We start from the raw sequence: 16529 nt of genomic DNA, 5'->3' as shown, positions 1-16529 counted from the left end.
GTAAAGGCATGAGAAGCTCATTTTACATACTTACAACATACCATACGCAACTACAAAATTAACACTTTATTTAATTTTACTATCTTCTATGCATTGTAGCGTTTCGCTATTTTGGAAAAATTTAATATATATTTTAAAATTTTCTATTTTGATGTTAAAAGCAAAAATTAACTTGTTCAAAAATATTTCAATTTTAAAAAATTGTATTTTTTTATATAAAATATAAGAAAAGTTAAATAGATCTCAAAAAAAAAGTGAAAAAATTGGACAATGCCAACAACACGCGGTGTTCCCAAGCGGTCCTCCATCTAAGTACTAACCGCGACCGACGCTGCTTAATTTCGGTGATCGGACGAGAACCGATGTACTCAGCGTGGTATGGTCGTTGGCAAAGACATTTGGTCTATTTGAGTAGATATTCAATAATTGTGAACAATTATTTGGAAGAGCAAATGCGGCCACAATGAAATGACCGCCGTGCTAGTAAAGGCATGAGAAGCTCATTTTACATACTTACAACATACCATACGCAAATACAAAATTAACACTTTATTTAATTTTACTATCTTCTATGCATTGTAGCGTTTCGCTATTTTGGAAAAATTTAATATATATTTTAAAATTTTCTATTTTGATGTTAAAAGCAAAAATTAACTTGTTCAAAAATATTTCAATTTTAAAAAATTGTATTTTTTTATATAAAATATAAGAAAAGTTAAATAGATCTCAAAAAAAAAGTGAAAAAATTGGACAATGCCAACAACACGCGGTGTTCCCAAGCGGTCCCCCATCTAAGTACTAACCGCGCCCGACGTTGCTTAATTTCGGTGATCGGACGAGAACCGATGTACTCAGCGTGGTATGGTCGTTGGCAAAGATATTTGGTCTATTTGAGTAGATATTCAATAATTGTGAACAATTATTTGGAAGAGCAAATGCGGCCACAATGAAATGACCGCCGTGCTAGTAAAGGCATGAGAAGCTCATTTTACATACTTACAACATACCATACGCAACTACAAAATTAACACTTTATTTAATTTTACTATCTTCTATGCATTGTAGCGTTTCGCTATTTTGGAAAAATTTAATATATATTTTAAAATTTTCTATTTTGATGTTAAAAGCAAAAATTAACTTGTTCAAAAATATTTCAATTTTAAAAAATTGTATTTTTTTATATAAAATATAAGAAAAGTTAAATAGATCTCAAAAAAAAAAGTGAAAAAATTGGACAATGCCAACAACACGCGGTGTTCCCAAGCGGTCCGCCATCTAAGTACTAACCGCGCCCGACGCTGCTTAATTTCGGTGATCGGACGAGAACCGATGTACTCAGCGTGGTATGGTCGTTGGCAAAGACATTTGGTCTATTTGAGTAGATATTCAATAATTGTGAACAATTATTTGGAAGAGCAAATGCGGCCCCAATGAAATGACCGCCGTGCTAGTAAAGGCATGAGAAGCTCATTTTACATACTTACAACATACCATACGCAACTACAAAATTAACACTTTATTTAATTTTACTATCTTCTATGCATTGTAGCGTTTCGCTATTTTGGAAAAATTTAATATATATTTTAAAATTTTCTATTTTGATGTTAAAAGCAAAAATTAACTTGTTCAAAAATATTTCAATTTTAAAAAATTGTATTTTTTTATATAAAATATAAGAAAAGTTAAATAGATCTCAAAAAAAAAAAGTGAAAAAATTGGACAATGCCAACAACACGCGGTGTTCCCAAGCGGTCCCCCATCTAAGTACTAACCGCGCCCGACGCTGCTTAATTTCGGTGATCGGACGAGAACCGATGTACTCAGCGTGGTATGGTCGTTGGCAAAGACATTTGGTCTATTTGAGTAGATATTCAATAATTGTGAACAATTATTTGGAAGAGCAAATGCGGCCCCAATGAAATGACCGCCGTGCTAGTAAAGGCATGAGAAGCTCATTTTACATACTTACAACATACCATACGCAACTACAAAATTAACACTTTATTTAATTTTACTATCTTCTATGCATTGTAGCGTTTCGCTATTTTGGAAAAATTTAATATATATTTTAAAATTTTCTATTTTGATGTTAAAAGCAAAAATTAACTTGTTCAAAAATATTTCAATTTTAAAAAATTGTATTTTTTTATATAAAATATAAGAAAAGTTAAATAGATCTCAAAAAAAAAGTGAAAAAATTGGACAATGCCAACAACACGCGGTGTTCCCAAGCGGTCCCCCATCTAAGTACTAACCGCGCCCGACGCTGCTTAATTTCGGTGATCGGACGAGAACCGATGTACTCAGCGTGGTATGGTCGTTGGCAAAGACATTTGGTCTATTTGAGTAGATATTCAATAATTGTGAACAATTATTTGGAAGAGCAAATGCGGCCCCAATGAAATGACCGCCGTGCTACTAAAGGCATGAGAAGCTCATTTTACATACTTACAACATACCATACGCAACTACAAAATTAACACTTTATTTAATTTTACTATCTTCTATGCATTGTAGCGTTTCGCTATTTTGGAAAAATTTAATATATATTTTAAAATTTTCTATTTTGATGTTAAAAGCAAAAATTAACTTGTTCAAAAATATTTCAATTTTAAAAAATTGTATTTTTTTATATAAAATATAAGAAAAGTTAAATAGATCTCAAAAAAAAAAGTGAAAAAATTGGACAATGCCAACAACACGCGGTGTTCCCAAGCGGTCCCCCATCTAAGTACTAACCGCGCCCGACGCTGCTTAATTTCGGTGATCGGACGAGAACCGATGTACTCAGCGTGGTATGGTCGTTGGCAAAGACATTTGGTCTATTTGAGTAGATATTCAATAATTGTGAACAATTATTTGGAAGAGCAAATGCGGCCCCAATGAAATGACCGCCGTGCTAGTAAAGGCATGAGAAGCTCATTTTACATACTTACAACATACCATACGCAACTACAAAATTAACACTTTATTTAATTTTACTATCTTCTATGCATTGTAGCGTTTCGCTATTTTGGAAAAAATTTAATATATATTTTAAAATTTTCTATTTTGATGTTAAAAGCAAAAATTAACTTGTTCAAAAATATTTCAATTTTAAAAAATTGTATTTTTTTATATAAAATATAAGAAAAGTTAAATAGATCTCAAAAAAAAAGTGAAAAAATTGGACAATGCCAACAACACGCGGTGTTCCCAAGCGGTCCCCCATCTAAGTACTAACCGCGCCCGACGCTGCTTAATTTCGGTGATCGGACGAGAACCGATGTACTCAGCGTGGTATGGTCGTTGGCAAAGACATTTGGTCTATTTGAGTACATATTCAATAATTGTGAACAATTATTTGGAAGAGCAAATGCGGCCCCAATGAAATGACCGCCGTGCTAGTAAAGGCATGAGAAGCTCATTTTACATACTTACAACATACCATACGCAACTACAAAATTAACACTTTATTTAATTTTACTATCTTCTATGCATTGTAGCGTTTCGCTATTTTGGAAAAATTTAATATATATTTTAAAATTTTCTATTTTGATGTTAAAAGCAAAAATTAACTTGTTCAAAAATATTTCAATTTTAAAAAATATTGTATTTTTTTATATAAAATATAAGAAAAGTTAAATAGATCTCAAAAAAAAAGTGAAAAAATTGGACAATGCCAACAACACGCGGTGTTCCCAAGCGGTCCCCCATCTAAGTACTAACCGCGCCCGACGCTGCTTAATTTCGGTGATCGGACGAGAACCGATGTACTCAGCGTGGTATGGTCGTTGGCAAAGACATTTGGTCTATTTGAGTAGATATTCAATAATTGTGAACAATTATTTGGAAGAGCAAATGCGGCCCCAATGAAATGACCGCCGTGCTAGTAAAGGCATGAGAAGCTCATTTTACATACTTACAACATACCATACGCAACTACAAAATTAACACTTTATTTAATTTTACTATCTTCTATGCATTGTAGCGTTTCGCTATTTTGGAAAAATTTAATATATATTTTAAAATTTTCTATTTTGATGTTAAAAGCAAAAATTAACTTGTTCAAAAATATTTCGATTTTAAAAAATTGTATTTTTCTATATAAAATATAAGAAAAGTTAAATAGATCTAAAAAAAAAGTGAAAAAATTGGACAATGCCAACAACACGCGGTGTTCCCAAGCGGTCCCCCATCTAAGTACTAACCGCGCCCGACGCTGCTTAATTTCGGTGATCGGACGAGAACCGATGTACTCAGCGTGGTATGGTCGTTGGCAAAGACATTTGGTCTATTTGAGTAGATATTCAATAATTGTGAACAATTATTTGGAAGAGCAAATGCGGCCCCAATGAAATGACCGCCGTGCTAGTAAAGGCATGAGAAGCTCATTTTACATACTTACAACATACCATACGCAACTACAAAATTAACACTTTATTTAATTTTACTATCTTCTATGCATTGTAGCGTTTCGCTATTTTGGAAAAATTTAATATATATTTTAAAATTTTCTATTTTGATGTTAAAAGCAAAAATTAACTTGTTCAAAAATATTTCAATTTTAAAAAATTGTATTTTTTTATATAAAATATAAGAAAAGTTAAATAGATCTAAAAAAAAAAGTGAAAAAATTGGACAATGCCAACAACACGCGGTGTTCCCAAGCGGTCCTCCATCTAAGTACTAACCGCGCCCGACGCTGCTTAATTTCGGTGATCGGACGAGAACCGATGTACTCAGCGTGGTATGGTCGTTGGCAAAGACATTTGGTCTATTTGAGTAGATATTCAATAATTGTGAACAATTATTTGGAAGAGCAAATGCGGCCCCAATGAAATGACCGCCGTGCTAGTAAAGGCATGAGAAGCTCATTTTACATACTTACAACATACCATACGCAACTACAAAATTAACACTTTATTTAATTTTACTATCTTCTATGCATTGTAGCGTTTCGCAATTTTGGAAAAATTTAATATATATTTTAAAATTTTCTATTTTGATGTTAAAAGCAAAAATTAACTTGTTCAAAAATATTTCAATTTTAAAAAATTGTATTTTTTTATATAAAATATAAGAAAAGTTAAATAGATCTCAAAAAAAAAGTGAAAAAATTGGACAATGCCAACAACACGCGGTGTTCCCAAGCGGTCCACCATCTAAGTACTAACCGCGCCCGACGCTGCTTAATTTCGGTGATCGGACGAGAACCGATGTACTCAGCGTGGTATGGTCGTTGGCAAAGACATTTGGTCTATTTGAGTAGATATTCAATAATTGTGAACAATTATTTGGAAGAGCAAATGCGGCCCCAATGAAATGACCGCCGTGCTAGTAAAGGCATGAGAAGCTCATTTTACATACTTACAACATACCATACGCAACTACAAAATTAACACTTTATTTAATTTTACTATCTTCTATGCATTGTAGCGTTTCGCTATTTTGGAAAAATTTAATATATATTTTAAAATTTTCTATTTTGATGTTAAAAGCAAAAATTAACTTGTTCAAAAATATTTCAATTTTAAAAAATTGTATTTTTTTATATAAAATATAAGAAAAGTTAAATAGATCTCAAAAAAAAAGTGAAAAAATTGGACAATGCCAACAACACGCGGTGTTCCCAAGCGGTCCCCCATCTAAGTACTAACCGCGCCCGACGCTGCTTAATTTCGGTGATCGGACGAGAACCGATGTACTCAGCGTGGTATGGTCGTTGGCAAAGACATTTGGTCTATTTGAGTACATATTCAATAATTGTGAACAATTATTTGGAAGAGCAAATGCGGCCCCAATGAAATGACCGCCGTGCTAGTAAAGGCATGAGAAGCTCATTTTACATACTTACAACATACCATACGCAACTACAAAATTAACACTTTATTTAATTTTACTATCTTCTATGCATTGTAGCGTTTCGCTATTTTGGAAAAATTTAATATATATTTTAAAATTTTCTATTTTGATGTTAAAAGCAAAAATTAACTTGTTCAAAAATATTTCAATTTTAAAAAATATTGTATTTTTTTATATAAAATATAAGAAAAGTTAAATAGATCTAAAAAAAAAAAGTGAAAAAATTGGACAATGCCAACAACACGCGGTGTTCCCAAGCGGTCCCCCATCTAAGTACTAACCGCGCCCGACGCTGCTTAATTTCGGTGATCGGACGAGAACCGATGTACTCAGCGTGGTATGGTCGTTGGCAAAGACATTTGGTCTATTTGAGTAGATATTCAATAATTGTGAACAATTATTTGGAAGAGCAAATGCGGCCCCAATGAAATGACCGCCGTGCTAGTAAAGGCATGAGAAGCTCATTTTACATACTTACAACATACCATACGCAACTACAAAATTAACACTTTATTTAATTTTACTATCTTCTATGCATTGTAGCGTTTCGCTATTTTGGAAAAATTTAATATATATTTTAAAATTTTCTATTTTGATGTTAAAAGCAAAAATTAACTTGTTCAAAAATATTTCAATTTTAAAAAATATTGTATTTTTTTATATAAAATATAAGAAAAGTTAAATAGATCTCAAAAAAAAAGTGAAAAAATTGGACAATGCCAACAACACGCGGTGTTCCCAAGCGGTCCCCCATCTAAGTACTAACCGCGCCCGACGCTGCTTAATTTCGGTGATCGGACGAGAACCGATGTACTCAGCGTGGTATGGTCGTTGGCAAAGACATTTGGTCTATTTGAGTAGATATTCAATAATTGTGAACAATTATTTGGAAGAGCAAATGCGGCCCCAATGAAATGACCGCCGTGCTAGTAAAGGCATGAGAAGCTCATTTTACATACTTACAACATACCATACGCAACTACAAAATTAACACTTTATTTAATTTTACTATCTTCTATGCATTGTAGCGTTTCGCTATTTTGGAAAAATTTAATATATATTTTAAAATTTTCTATTTTGATGTTAAAAGCAAAAATTAACTTGTTCAAAAATATTTCAATTTTAAAAAATTGTATTTTTTTATATAAAATATAAGAAAAGTTAAATAGATCTAAAAAAAAAAGTGAAAAAATTGGACAATGCCAACAACACGCGGTGTTCCCAAGCGGTCCCCCATCTAAGTACTAACCGCGCCCGACGCTGCTTAATTTCGGTGATCGGACGAGAACCGATGTACTCAGCGTGGTATGGTCGTTGGCAAAGACATTTAGTCTATTTGAGTAGATATTCAATAATTGTGAACAATTATTTGGAAGAGCAAATGCGGCCCCAATGAAATGACCGCCGTGCTAGTAAAGGCATGAGAAGCTCATTTTACATACTTACAACATACCATACGCAACTACAAAATTAACACTTTATTTAATTTTACTATCTTCTATGCATTGTAGCGTTTCGCTATTTTGGAAAAATTTAATATATATTTTAAAATTTTCTATTTTGATGTTAAAAGCAAAAATTAACTTGTTCAAAAATATTTCAATTTTAAAAAATTGTATTTTTTTATATAAAATATAAGAAAAGTTAAATAGATCTCAAAAAAAAAGTGAAAAAATTGGACAATGCCAACAACACGCGGTGTTCCCAAGCGGTCCGCCATCTAAGTACTAACCGCGCCCGACGCTGCTTAATTTCGGTGATCGGACGAGAACCGATGTACTCAGCGTGGTATGGTCGTTGGCAAAGACATTTGGTCTATTTGAGTAGATATTCAATAATTGTGAACAATTATTTGGAAGAGCAAATGCGGCCCCAATGAAATGACCGCCGTGCTAGTAAAGGCATGAGAAGCTCATTTTACATACTTACAACATACCATACGCAACTACAAAATTAACACTTTATTTAATTTTACTATCTTCTATGCATTGTAGCGTTTCGCTATTTTGGAAAAAATTTAATATATATTTTAAAATTTTCTATTTTGATGTTAAAAGCAAAAATTAACTTGTTCAAAAATATTTCAATTTTAAAAAATTGTATTTTTTTATATAAAATATAAGAAAAGTTAAATAGATCTCAAAAAAAAAGTGAAAAAATTGGACAATGCCAACAACACGCGGTGTTCCCAAGCGGTCCCCCATCTAAGTACTAACCGCGCCCGACGCTGCTTAATTTCGGTGATCGGACGAGAACCGATGTACTCAGCGTGGTATGGTCGTTGGCAAAGACATTTGGTCTATTTGAGTACATATTCAATAATTGTGAACAATTATTTGGAAGAGCAAATGCGGCCCCAATGAAATGACCGCCGTGCTAGTAAAGGCATGAGAAGCTCATTTTACATACTTACAACATACCATACGCAACTACAAAATTAACACTTTATTTAATTTTACTATCTTCTATGCATTGTAGCGTTTCGCTATTTTGGAAAAATTTAATATATATTTTAAAATTTTCTATTTTGATGTTAAAAGCAAAAATTAACTTGTTCAAAAATATTTCAATTTTAAAAAATATTGTATTTTTTTATATAAAATATAAGAAAAGTTAAATAGATCTCAAAAAAAAAGTGAAAAAATTGGACAATGCCAACAACACGCGGTGTTCCCAAGCGGTCCCCCATCTAAGTACTAACCGCGCCCGACGCTGCTTAATTTCGGTGATCGGACGAGAACCGATGTACTCAGCGTGGTATGGTCGTTGGCAAAGACATTTGGTCTATTTGAGTAGATATTCAATAATTGTGAACAATTATTTGGAAGAGCAAATGCGGCCCCAATGAAATGACCGCCGTGCTAGTAAAGGCATGAGAAGCTCATTTTACATACTTACAACATACCATACGCAACTACAAAATTAACACTTTATTTAATTTTACTATCTTCTATGCATTGTAGCGTTTCGCTATTTTGGAAAAATTTAATATATATTTTAAAATTTTCTATTTTGATGTTAAAAGCAAAAATTAACTTGTTCAAAAATATTTCGATTTTAAAAAATTGTATTTTTCTATATAAAATATAAGAAAAGTTAAATAGATCTAAAAAAAAAGTGAAAAAATTGGACAATGCCAACAACACGCGGTGTTCCCAAGCGGTCCGCCATCTAAGTACTAACCGCGCCCGACGCTGCTTAATTTCGGTGATCGGACGAGAACCGATGTACTCAGCGTGGTATGGTCGTTGGCAAAGACATTTGGTCTATTTGAGTAGATATTCAATAATTGTGAACAATTATTTGGAAGAGCAAATGCGGCCCCAATGAAATGACCGCCGTGCTAGTAAAGGCATGAGAAGCTCATTTTACATACTTACAACATACCATACGCAACTACAAAATTAACACTTTATTTAATTTTACTATCTTCTATGCATTGTAGCGTTTCGCTATTTTGGAAAAATTTAATATATATTTTAAAATTTTCTATTTTGATGTTAAAAGCAAAAATTAACTTGTTCAAAAATATTTCAATTTTAAAAAATTGTATTTTTTTATATAAAATATAAGAAAAGTTAAATAGATCTAAAAAAAAAAGTGAAAAAATTGGACAATGCCAACAACACGCGGTGTTCCCAAGCGGTCCTCCATCTAAGTACTAACCGCGCCCGACGCTGCTTAATTTCGGTGATCGGACGAGAACCGATGTACTCAGCGTGGTATGGTCGTTGGCAAAGACATTTGGTCTATTTGAGTAGATATTCAATAATTGTGAACAATTATTTGGAAGAGCAAATGCGGCCCCAATGAAATGACCGCCGTGCTAGTAAAGGCATGAGAAGCTCATTTTACATACTTACAACATACCATACGCAACTACAAAATTAACACTTTATTCAATTTTACTATCTTCTATGCATTGTAGCGTTTCGCAATTTTGGAAAAATTTAATATATATTTTAAAATTTTCTATTTTGATGTTAAAAGCAAAAATTAACTTGTTCAAAAATATTTCAATTTTAAAAAATTGTATTTTTTTATATAAAATATAAGAAAAGTTAAATAGATCTCAAAAAAAAAGTGAAAAAATTGGACAATGCCAACAACACGCGGTGTTCCCAAGCGGTCCACCATCTAAGTACTAACCGCGCCCGACGCTGCTTAATTTCGGTGATCGGACGAGAACCGATGTACTCAGCGTGGTATGGTCGTTGGCAAAGACATTTGGTCTATTTGAGTAGATATTCAATAATTGTGAACAATTATTTGGAAGAGCAAATGCGGCCCCAATGAAATGACCGCCGTGCTAGTAAAGGCATGAGAAGCTCATTTTACATACTTACAACATACCATACGCAACTACAAAATTAACACTTTATTTAATTTTACTATCTTCTATGCATTGTAGCGTTTCGCTATTTTGGAAAAATTTAATATATATTTTAAAATTTTCTATTTTGATGTTAAAAGCAAAAATTAACTTGTTCAAAAATATTTCAATTTTAAAAAATTGTATTTTTTTATATAAAATATAAGAAAAGTTAAATAGATCTCAAAAAAAAAGTGAAAAAATTGGACAATGCCAACAACACGCGGTGTTCCCAAGCGGTCCCCCATCTAAGTACTAACCGCGCCCGACGCTGCTTAATTTCGGTGATCGGACGAGAACCGATGTACTCAGCGTGGTATGGTCGTTGGCAAAGACATTTGGTCTATTTGAGTACATATTCAATAATTGTGAACAATTATTTGGAAGAGCAAATGCGGCCCCAATGAAATGACCGCCGTGCTAGTAAAGGCATGAGAAGCTCATTTTACATACTTACAACATACCATACGCAACTACAAAATTAACACTTTATTTAATTTTACTATCTTCTATGCATTGTAGCGTTTCGCTATTTTGGAAAAATTTAATATATATTTTAAAATTTTCTATTTTGATGTTAAAAGCAAAAATTAACTTGTTCAAAAATATTTCAATTTTAAAAAATATTGTATTTTTTTATATAAAATATAAGAAAAGTTAAATAGATCTAAAAAAAAAAAGTGAAAAAATTGGACAATGCCAACAACACGCGGTGTTCCCAAGCGGTCCTCCATCTAAGTACTAACCGCGCCCGACGCTGCTTAATTTCGGTGATCGGACGAGAACCGATGTACTCAGCGTGGTATGGTCGTTGGCAAAGACATTTGGTCTATTTGAGTAGATATTCAATAATTGTGAACAATTATTTGGAAGAGCAAATGCGGCCCCAATGAAATGACCGCCGTGCTAGTAAAGGCATGAGAAGCTCATTTTACATACTTACAACATACCATACGCAACTACAAAATTAACACTTTATTTAATTTTACTATCTTCTATGCATTGTAGCGTTTCGCTATTTTGGAAAAATTTAATATATATTTTAAAATTTTCTATTTTGATGTTAAAAGCAAAAATTAACTTGTTCAAAAATATTTCAATTTTAAAAAATATTGTATTTTTTTATATAAAATATAAGAAAAGTTAAATAGATCTCAAAAAAAAAGTGAAAAAATTGGACAATGCCAACAACACGCGGTGTTCCCAAGCGGTCCCCCATCTAAGTACTAACCGCGCCCGACGCTGCTTAATTTCGGTGATCGGACGAGAACCGATGTACTCAGCGTGGTATGGTCGTTGGCAAAGACATTTGGTCTATTTGAGTAGATATTCAATAATTGTGAACAATTATTTGGAAGAGCAAATGCGGCCCCAATGAAATGACCGCCGTGCTAGTAAAGGCATGAGAAGCTCATTTTACATACTTACAACATACCATACGCAACTACAAAATTAACACTTTATTTAATTTTACTATCTTCTATGCATTGTAGCGTTTCGCTATTTTGGAAAAATTTAATATATATTTTAAAATTTTCTATTTTGATGTTAAAAGCAAAAATTAACTTGTTCAAAAATATTTCAATTTTAAAAAATTGTATTTTTTTATATAAAATATAAGAAAAGTTAAATAGATCTCAAAAAAAAAGTGAAAAAATTGGACAATGCCAACAACACGCGGTGTTCCCAAGCGGTCCACCATCTAAGTACTAACCGCGCCCGACGCTGCTTAATTTCGGTGATCGGACGAGAACCGATGTACTCAGCGTGGTATGGTCGTTGGCAAAGACATTTGGTCTATTTGAGTAGATATTCAATAATTGTGAACAATTATTTGGAAGAGCAAATGCGGCCCCAATGAAATGACCGCCGTGCTAGTAAAGGCATGAGAAGCTCATTTTACATACTTACAACATACCATACGCAACTACAAAATTAACACTTTATTTAATTTTACTATCTTCTATGCATTGTAGCGTTTCGCAATTTTGGAAAAATTTAATATATATTTTAAAATTTTCTATTTTGATGTTAAAAGCAAAAATTAACTTGTTCAAAAATATTTCAATTTTAAAAAATTGTATTTTTTTATATAAAATATAAGAAAAGTTAAATAGATCTCAAAAAAAAAGTGAAAAAATTGGACAATGCCAACAACACGCGGTGTTCCCAAGCGGTCCCCCATCTAAGTACTAACCGCGCCCGACGCTGCTTAATTTCGGTGATCGGACGAGAACCGATGTACTCAGCGTGGTATGGTCGTTGGCAAAGACATTTGGTCTATTTGAGTAGATATTCAATAATTGTGAACAATTATTTGGAAGAGCAAATGCGGCCCCAATGAAATGACCGCCGTGCTAGTAAAGGCATGAGAAGCTCATTTTACATACTTACAACATACCATACGCAACTACAAAATTAACACTTTATTTAATTTTACTATCTTCTATGCATTGTAGCGTTTCGCTATTTTGGAAAAATTTAATATATATTTTAAAATTTTCTATTTTGATGTTAAAAGCAAAAATTAACTTGTTCAAAAATATTTCAATTTTAAAAAATTGTATTTTTCTATATAAAATATAAGAAAAGTTAAATAGATCTAAAAAAAAAGTGAAAAAATTGGACAATGCCAACAACACGCGGTGTTCCCAAGCGGTCCCCCATCTAAGTACTAACCGCGCCCGACGCTGCTTAATTTCGGTGATCGGACGAGAACCGATGTACTCAGCGTGGTATGGTCGTTGGCAAAGACATTTGGTCTATTTGAGTAGATATTCAATAATTGTGAACAATTATTTGGAAGAGCAAATGCGGCCCCAATGAAATGACCGCCGTGCTAGTAAAGGCATGAGAAGCTCATTTTACATACTTACAACATACCATACGCAACTACAAAATTAACACTTTATTTAATTTTACTATCTTCTATGCATTGTAGCGTTTCGCTATTTTGGAAAAATTTAATATATATTTTAAAATTTTCTATTTTGATGTTAAAAGCAAAAATTAACTTGTTCAAAAATATTTCAATTTTAAAAAATTGTATTTTTTTATATAAAATATAAGAAAAGTTAAATAGATCTCAAAAAAAAAGTGAAAAAATTGGACAATGCCAACAACACGCGGTGTTCCCAAGCGGTCCTCCATCTAAGTACTAACCGCGCCCGACGCTGCTTAATTTCGGTGATCGGACGAGAACCGATGTACTCAGCGTGGTATGGTCGTTGGCAAAGACATTTGGTCTATTTGAGTAGATATTCAATAATTGTGAACAATTATTTGGAAGAGCAAATGCGGCCCCAATGAAATGACCGCCGTGCTAGTAAAGGCATGAGAAGCTCATTTTACATACTTACAACATACCATACGCAACTACAAAATTAACACTTTATTTAATTTTACTATCTTCTATGCATTGTAGCGTTTCGCAATTTTGGAAAAATTTAATATATATTTTAAAATTTTCTATTTTGATGTTAAAAGCAAAAATTAACTTGTTCAAAAATATTTCAATTTTAAAAAATTGTATTTTTTTATATAAAATATAAGAAAAGTTAAATAGATCTCAAAAAAAAAGTGAAAAAATTGGACAATGCCAACAACACGCGGTGTTCCCAAGCGGTCCACCATCTAAGTACTAACCGCGCCCGACGCTGCTTAATTTCGGTGATCGGACGAGAACCGATGTACTCAGCGTGGTATGGTCGTTGGCAAAGACATTTGGTCTATTTGAGTAGATATTCAATAATTGTGAACAATTATTTGGAAGAGCAAATGCGGCCCCAATGAAATGACCGCCGTGCTAGTAAAGGCATGAGAAGCTCATTTTACATACTTACAACATACCATACGCAACTACAAAATTAACACTTTATTTAATTTTACTATCTTCTATGCATTGTAGCGTTTCGCAATTTTGGAAAAATTTAATATATATTTTAAAATTTTCTATTTTGATGTTAAAAGCAAAAATTAACTTGTTCAAAAATATTTCAATTTTAAAAAATTGTATTTTTTTATATAAAATATAAGAAAAGTTAAATAGATCTCAAAAAAAAAGTGAAAAAATTGGACAATGCCAACAACACGCGGTGTTCCCAAGCGGTCCCCCATCTAAGTACTAACCGCGCCCGACGCTGCTTAATTTCGGTGATCGGACGAGAACCGATGTACTCAGCGTGGTATGCTCGATGGCAAAGACATTTGGTCTATTTGAGTAGATATTCAATAATTGTGAACAATTATTTGGAAGAGCAAATGCGGCCCCAATGAAATGACCGCCGTGCTAGTAAAGGCATGAGAAGCTCATTTTACATACTTACAACATACCATACGCAACTACAAAATTAACACTTTATTTAATTTTACTATCTTCTATGCATTGTAGTGTTTCGCTATTTTGGAAAAATTTAATATATATTTTAAAATTTTCTATTTTGATGTTAAAAGCAAAAATTAACTTGTTCAAAAATATTTCAATTTTGAAAAATTGTATTTTTTTTATATAAAATATAAGAAAAGTTAAATAGATCTCAAAAAAAAAAGTGAAAAAATTGGACAATGCCAACAACACGCGGTGTTCCCAAGCGGTCCTCCATCTAAGTACTAACCGCGCCCGACGCTGCTTAATTTCGGTGATCGGACGAGAACCGATGTACTCAGCGTGGTATGGTCGTTGGCAAAGACATTTGGTCTATTTGAGTACATATTCAATAATTGTGAACAATTATTTGGAAGAGCAAATGCGGCCCCAATGAAATGACCGCCGTGCTAGTAAAGGCATGAGAAGCTCACTTTACATACTTTAGTTTAATTGGTTATGACAAAACATTTGTTCCACCAGTCGATCTTAGAATAGAGTTCCAAGAACCTCGATCTTCTGCGCTCATTTTATGATCTCTGGCACAAAGTTCTGAGGGGTCTCGCACAAATTGTTCGTTCCATCGGGCTTGTTGTCGTCCCGGTTTGCTGCGTTTGCCTTCAAGAAACTTTTTTGCTGGAGCCTCTTCATCCAGTCTGACAACATGACCAAGCCAACGCAACCGTTGTATTGTAAGCGGTGTAACTATGCTATCGTCGTCATTAATTTATTATTATTTTTATATTTTTTTTATGTGTTGTTCGTGGTTCATGCGACGCCGATACTCTCCATCAATGCGAACTGGTCCATAAATTTTACGAAGAATCTTTCTCTCAAATACTCCAAGCTTTCTGCGTCGTCTGCTTTCATAAGTACCCAGTCGCGGAACCATATAAACACACCGGTTGTATCTGTCTCTTGTATAGTGTTATCTTCGTCTGTCGAGAGGTGGCCTTGTTTCTTAACTGCTTACTTATTCCAAAGTAGCATCTGTTTGCCAGTATTCTCTTTTTCGCTTTATCTTAAAACTGGTGTCGTTCGTTTCATCCATTTTGTTTTGTCTCCATTTACTGCCAGACCCATTTTCGCTGATTTCTTTTTGGTTCTTTCAAAGGCCTCAGTTACTACTTCCGGTGACAGACCTATGATATCGACGTCGTCAGCATAGGCGAGTAGCATTTATTGTCTTGCGAGTAGTGTGCCATAAATATTCACATTACATCTCGTATAATCTTCTTCAGCAGGATATTAAAGAGATCACACGAAAGGCTGTCTCATTGTCTGAAACCTCAACAAAGAGATGGTAGGTTTTGATTTGACGCAGTGTGAATATCTGGTCTAGGGTGGATTTACCAGGTCTTAAGCCGCATTGATTTGGCCCAATTATCTCATTGATTTTTGGTTTTAATCTTTCACACAGTACGCTCGCAAACCAGATACTCTGTAGTTGAAACATTCCATCTTGTCTTCTTTCTTGTGTACGGGGTATAGTATGCTGGGGTTCCAATCATCGGGTATGTGTTCTTCTAGCCAGATTGCGCGAAAAAAGCTCATACAAACGCCTTATCAGCGGGTCGCCTCTGGTCTTAAATAGTTCAGCGGGCAACCCGTCGGATCCTGCTGCCTTGCTGTTCTTCAGTCGGGTCACTGCTACTTGGACCTCATTCTGACTAGGAGGTAAACATTTTATACCATCATCTGGGATTGATTCTGCGGTATCCTCTACGATGCCATCGTCAGACACTTTCAGTTAGGTACAATGTTCTTTTCATATCCTCAGTATGCCATCTGTGTCAGTAACAAGATTTCCTTCTTTGTCTCAGCAGATGGATGTGGTAAAATTTCTGGAATTCACTCTCACACTCACGTCTTTCCATTTCTTTTTTTTCTGCAGAATAGACGTTTCTCTTCTCTCCTTTTCTCCCGATATTTCTCCTTCTTCTGGGGCGT

General features: G+C 33.6%; 29 non-coding genes and 2 pseudogenes across 29 annotated transcripts; all 31 read right to left on the bottom strand.

The window, feature by feature from the left end:
• Positions 1-271: 271 nt before the first annotated feature.
• LOC131994480 (5S ribosomal RNA) lies at positions 272-390 on the bottom strand (annotated as a pseudogene).
• A 364-nt stretch (positions 391-754) lies between these two features.
• LOC131994473 (5S ribosomal RNA) lies at positions 755-873 on the bottom strand. The gene has a single exon (XR_009396774.1). It is a non-coding gene; the product is annotated as a 5S ribosomal RNA (ribosomal RNA).
• Positions 874-1238: 365 nt separating this feature from the next.
• Positions 1239-1357, bottom strand: LOC131994476 (5S ribosomal RNA). Its single transcript, XR_009396777.1, has one exon. It is a non-coding gene; the product is annotated as a 5S ribosomal RNA (ribosomal RNA).
• Positions 1358-1723: 366 nt separating this feature from the next.
• Positions 1724-1842, bottom strand: LOC131994530 (5S ribosomal RNA). Its single transcript, XR_009396820.1, has one exon. It is a non-coding gene; the product is annotated as a 5S ribosomal RNA (ribosomal RNA).
• A 364-nt stretch (positions 1843-2206) lies between these two features.
• On the bottom strand, positions 2207-2325 carry LOC131994519 (5S ribosomal RNA). Its single transcript, XR_009396809.1, has one exon. It is a non-coding gene; the product is annotated as a 5S ribosomal RNA (ribosomal RNA).
• Positions 2326-2690: 365 nt separating this feature from the next.
• LOC131994508 (5S ribosomal RNA) lies at positions 2691-2809 on the bottom strand. The gene has a single exon (XR_009396798.1). It is a non-coding gene; the product is annotated as a 5S ribosomal RNA (ribosomal RNA).
• A 365-nt stretch (positions 2810-3174) lies between these two features.
• On the bottom strand, positions 3175-3293 carry LOC131994497 (5S ribosomal RNA). The gene has a single exon (XR_009396787.1). It is a non-coding gene; the product is annotated as a 5S ribosomal RNA (ribosomal RNA).
• A 366-nt stretch (positions 3294-3659) lies between these two features.
• Positions 3660-3778, bottom strand: LOC131994490 (5S ribosomal RNA). Its single transcript, XR_009396780.1, has one exon. It is a non-coding gene; the product is annotated as a 5S ribosomal RNA (ribosomal RNA).
• A 363-nt stretch (positions 3779-4141) lies between these two features.
• Positions 4142-4260, bottom strand: LOC131994477 (5S ribosomal RNA). The gene has a single exon (XR_009396778.1). It is a non-coding gene; the product is annotated as a 5S ribosomal RNA (ribosomal RNA).
• Positions 4261-4624: 364 nt separating this feature from the next.
• On the bottom strand, positions 4625-4743 carry LOC131994447 (5S ribosomal RNA). Its single transcript, XR_009396748.1, has one exon. It is a non-coding gene; the product is annotated as a 5S ribosomal RNA (ribosomal RNA).
• A 364-nt stretch (positions 4744-5107) lies between these two features.
• Positions 5108-5226, bottom strand: LOC131994461 (5S ribosomal RNA). The gene has a single exon (XR_009396762.1). It is a non-coding gene; the product is annotated as a 5S ribosomal RNA (ribosomal RNA).
• A 364-nt stretch (positions 5227-5590) lies between these two features.
• On the bottom strand, positions 5591-5709 carry LOC131994466 (5S ribosomal RNA). Its single transcript, XR_009396767.1, has one exon. It is a non-coding gene; the product is annotated as a 5S ribosomal RNA (ribosomal RNA).
• A 367-nt stretch (positions 5710-6076) lies between these two features.
• LOC131994455 (5S ribosomal RNA) lies at positions 6077-6195 on the bottom strand. The gene has a single exon (XR_009396756.1). It is a non-coding gene; the product is annotated as a 5S ribosomal RNA (ribosomal RNA).
• A 366-nt stretch (positions 6196-6561) lies between these two features.
• LOC131994444 (5S ribosomal RNA) lies at positions 6562-6680 on the bottom strand. Its single transcript, XR_009396745.1, has one exon. It is a non-coding gene; the product is annotated as a 5S ribosomal RNA (ribosomal RNA).
• Positions 6681-7044: 364 nt separating this feature from the next.
• On the bottom strand, positions 7045-7163 carry LOC131994433 (5S ribosomal RNA). The gene has a single exon (XR_009396734.1). It is a non-coding gene; the product is annotated as a 5S ribosomal RNA (ribosomal RNA).
• Positions 7164-7527: 364 nt separating this feature from the next.
• LOC131994475 (5S ribosomal RNA) lies at positions 7528-7646 on the bottom strand. The gene has a single exon (XR_009396776.1). It is a non-coding gene; the product is annotated as a 5S ribosomal RNA (ribosomal RNA).
• A 365-nt stretch (positions 7647-8011) lies between these two features.
• On the bottom strand, positions 8012-8130 carry LOC131994422 (5S ribosomal RNA). Its single transcript, XR_009396723.1, has one exon. It is a non-coding gene; the product is annotated as a 5S ribosomal RNA (ribosomal RNA).
• Positions 8131-8496: 366 nt separating this feature from the next.
• On the bottom strand, positions 8497-8615 carry LOC131994411 (5S ribosomal RNA). Its single transcript, XR_009396712.1, has one exon. It is a non-coding gene; the product is annotated as a 5S ribosomal RNA (ribosomal RNA).
• A 363-nt stretch (positions 8616-8978) lies between these two features.
• On the bottom strand, positions 8979-9097 carry LOC131994474 (5S ribosomal RNA). The gene has a single exon (XR_009396775.1). It is a non-coding gene; the product is annotated as a 5S ribosomal RNA (ribosomal RNA).
• Positions 9098-9461: 364 nt separating this feature from the next.
• On the bottom strand, positions 9462-9580 carry LOC131994446 (5S ribosomal RNA). Its single transcript, XR_009396747.1, has one exon. It is a non-coding gene; the product is annotated as a 5S ribosomal RNA (ribosomal RNA).
• Positions 9581-9944: 364 nt separating this feature from the next.
• Positions 9945-10063, bottom strand: LOC131994460 (5S ribosomal RNA). Its single transcript, XR_009396761.1, has one exon. It is a non-coding gene; the product is annotated as a 5S ribosomal RNA (ribosomal RNA).
• Positions 10064-10427: 364 nt separating this feature from the next.
• Positions 10428-10546, bottom strand: LOC131994400 (5S ribosomal RNA). Its single transcript, XR_009396701.1, has one exon. It is a non-coding gene; the product is annotated as a 5S ribosomal RNA (ribosomal RNA).
• A 367-nt stretch (positions 10547-10913) lies between these two features.
• Positions 10914-11032, bottom strand: LOC131994445 (5S ribosomal RNA). The gene has a single exon (XR_009396746.1). It is a non-coding gene; the product is annotated as a 5S ribosomal RNA (ribosomal RNA).
• A 366-nt stretch (positions 11033-11398) lies between these two features.
• Positions 11399-11517, bottom strand: LOC131994389 (5S ribosomal RNA). Its single transcript, XR_009396690.1, has one exon. It is a non-coding gene; the product is annotated as a 5S ribosomal RNA (ribosomal RNA).
• A 364-nt stretch (positions 11518-11881) lies between these two features.
• On the bottom strand, positions 11882-12000 carry LOC131994459 (5S ribosomal RNA). The gene has a single exon (XR_009396760.1). It is a non-coding gene; the product is annotated as a 5S ribosomal RNA (ribosomal RNA).
• A 364-nt stretch (positions 12001-12364) lies between these two features.
• Positions 12365-12483, bottom strand: LOC131994378 (5S ribosomal RNA). The gene has a single exon (XR_009396679.1). It is a non-coding gene; the product is annotated as a 5S ribosomal RNA (ribosomal RNA).
• A 363-nt stretch (positions 12484-12846) lies between these two features.
• LOC131994561 (5S ribosomal RNA) lies at positions 12847-12965 on the bottom strand. Its single transcript, XR_009396850.1, has one exon. It is a non-coding gene; the product is annotated as a 5S ribosomal RNA (ribosomal RNA).
• Positions 12966-13329: 364 nt separating this feature from the next.
• On the bottom strand, positions 13330-13448 carry LOC131994443 (5S ribosomal RNA). The gene has a single exon (XR_009396744.1). It is a non-coding gene; the product is annotated as a 5S ribosomal RNA (ribosomal RNA).
• Positions 13449-13812: 364 nt separating this feature from the next.
• Positions 13813-13931, bottom strand: LOC131994458 (5S ribosomal RNA). The gene has a single exon (XR_009396759.1). It is a non-coding gene; the product is annotated as a 5S ribosomal RNA (ribosomal RNA).
• A 364-nt stretch (positions 13932-14295) lies between these two features.
• Positions 14296-14414, bottom strand: LOC131994485 (5S ribosomal RNA; annotated as a pseudogene).
• Positions 14415-14780: 366 nt separating this feature from the next.
• Positions 14781-14899, bottom strand: LOC131994442 (5S ribosomal RNA). The gene has a single exon (XR_009396743.1). It is a non-coding gene; the product is annotated as a 5S ribosomal RNA (ribosomal RNA).
• Positions 14900-16529: the final 1630 nt, after the last annotated feature.

This window comes from Stomoxys calcitrans, chromosome 1, assembly GCF_963082655.1.
Source record: "Stomoxys calcitrans chromosome 1, idStoCalc2.1, whole genome shotgun sequence".
NCBI lineage: Eukaryota > Metazoa > Arthropoda > Insecta > Diptera > Muscidae > Stomoxys > Stomoxys calcitrans.
The sequence above is the reverse complement of the archived record's forward strand: the minus strand, read 5'-3'. Positions and strand labels throughout refer to the sequence as shown.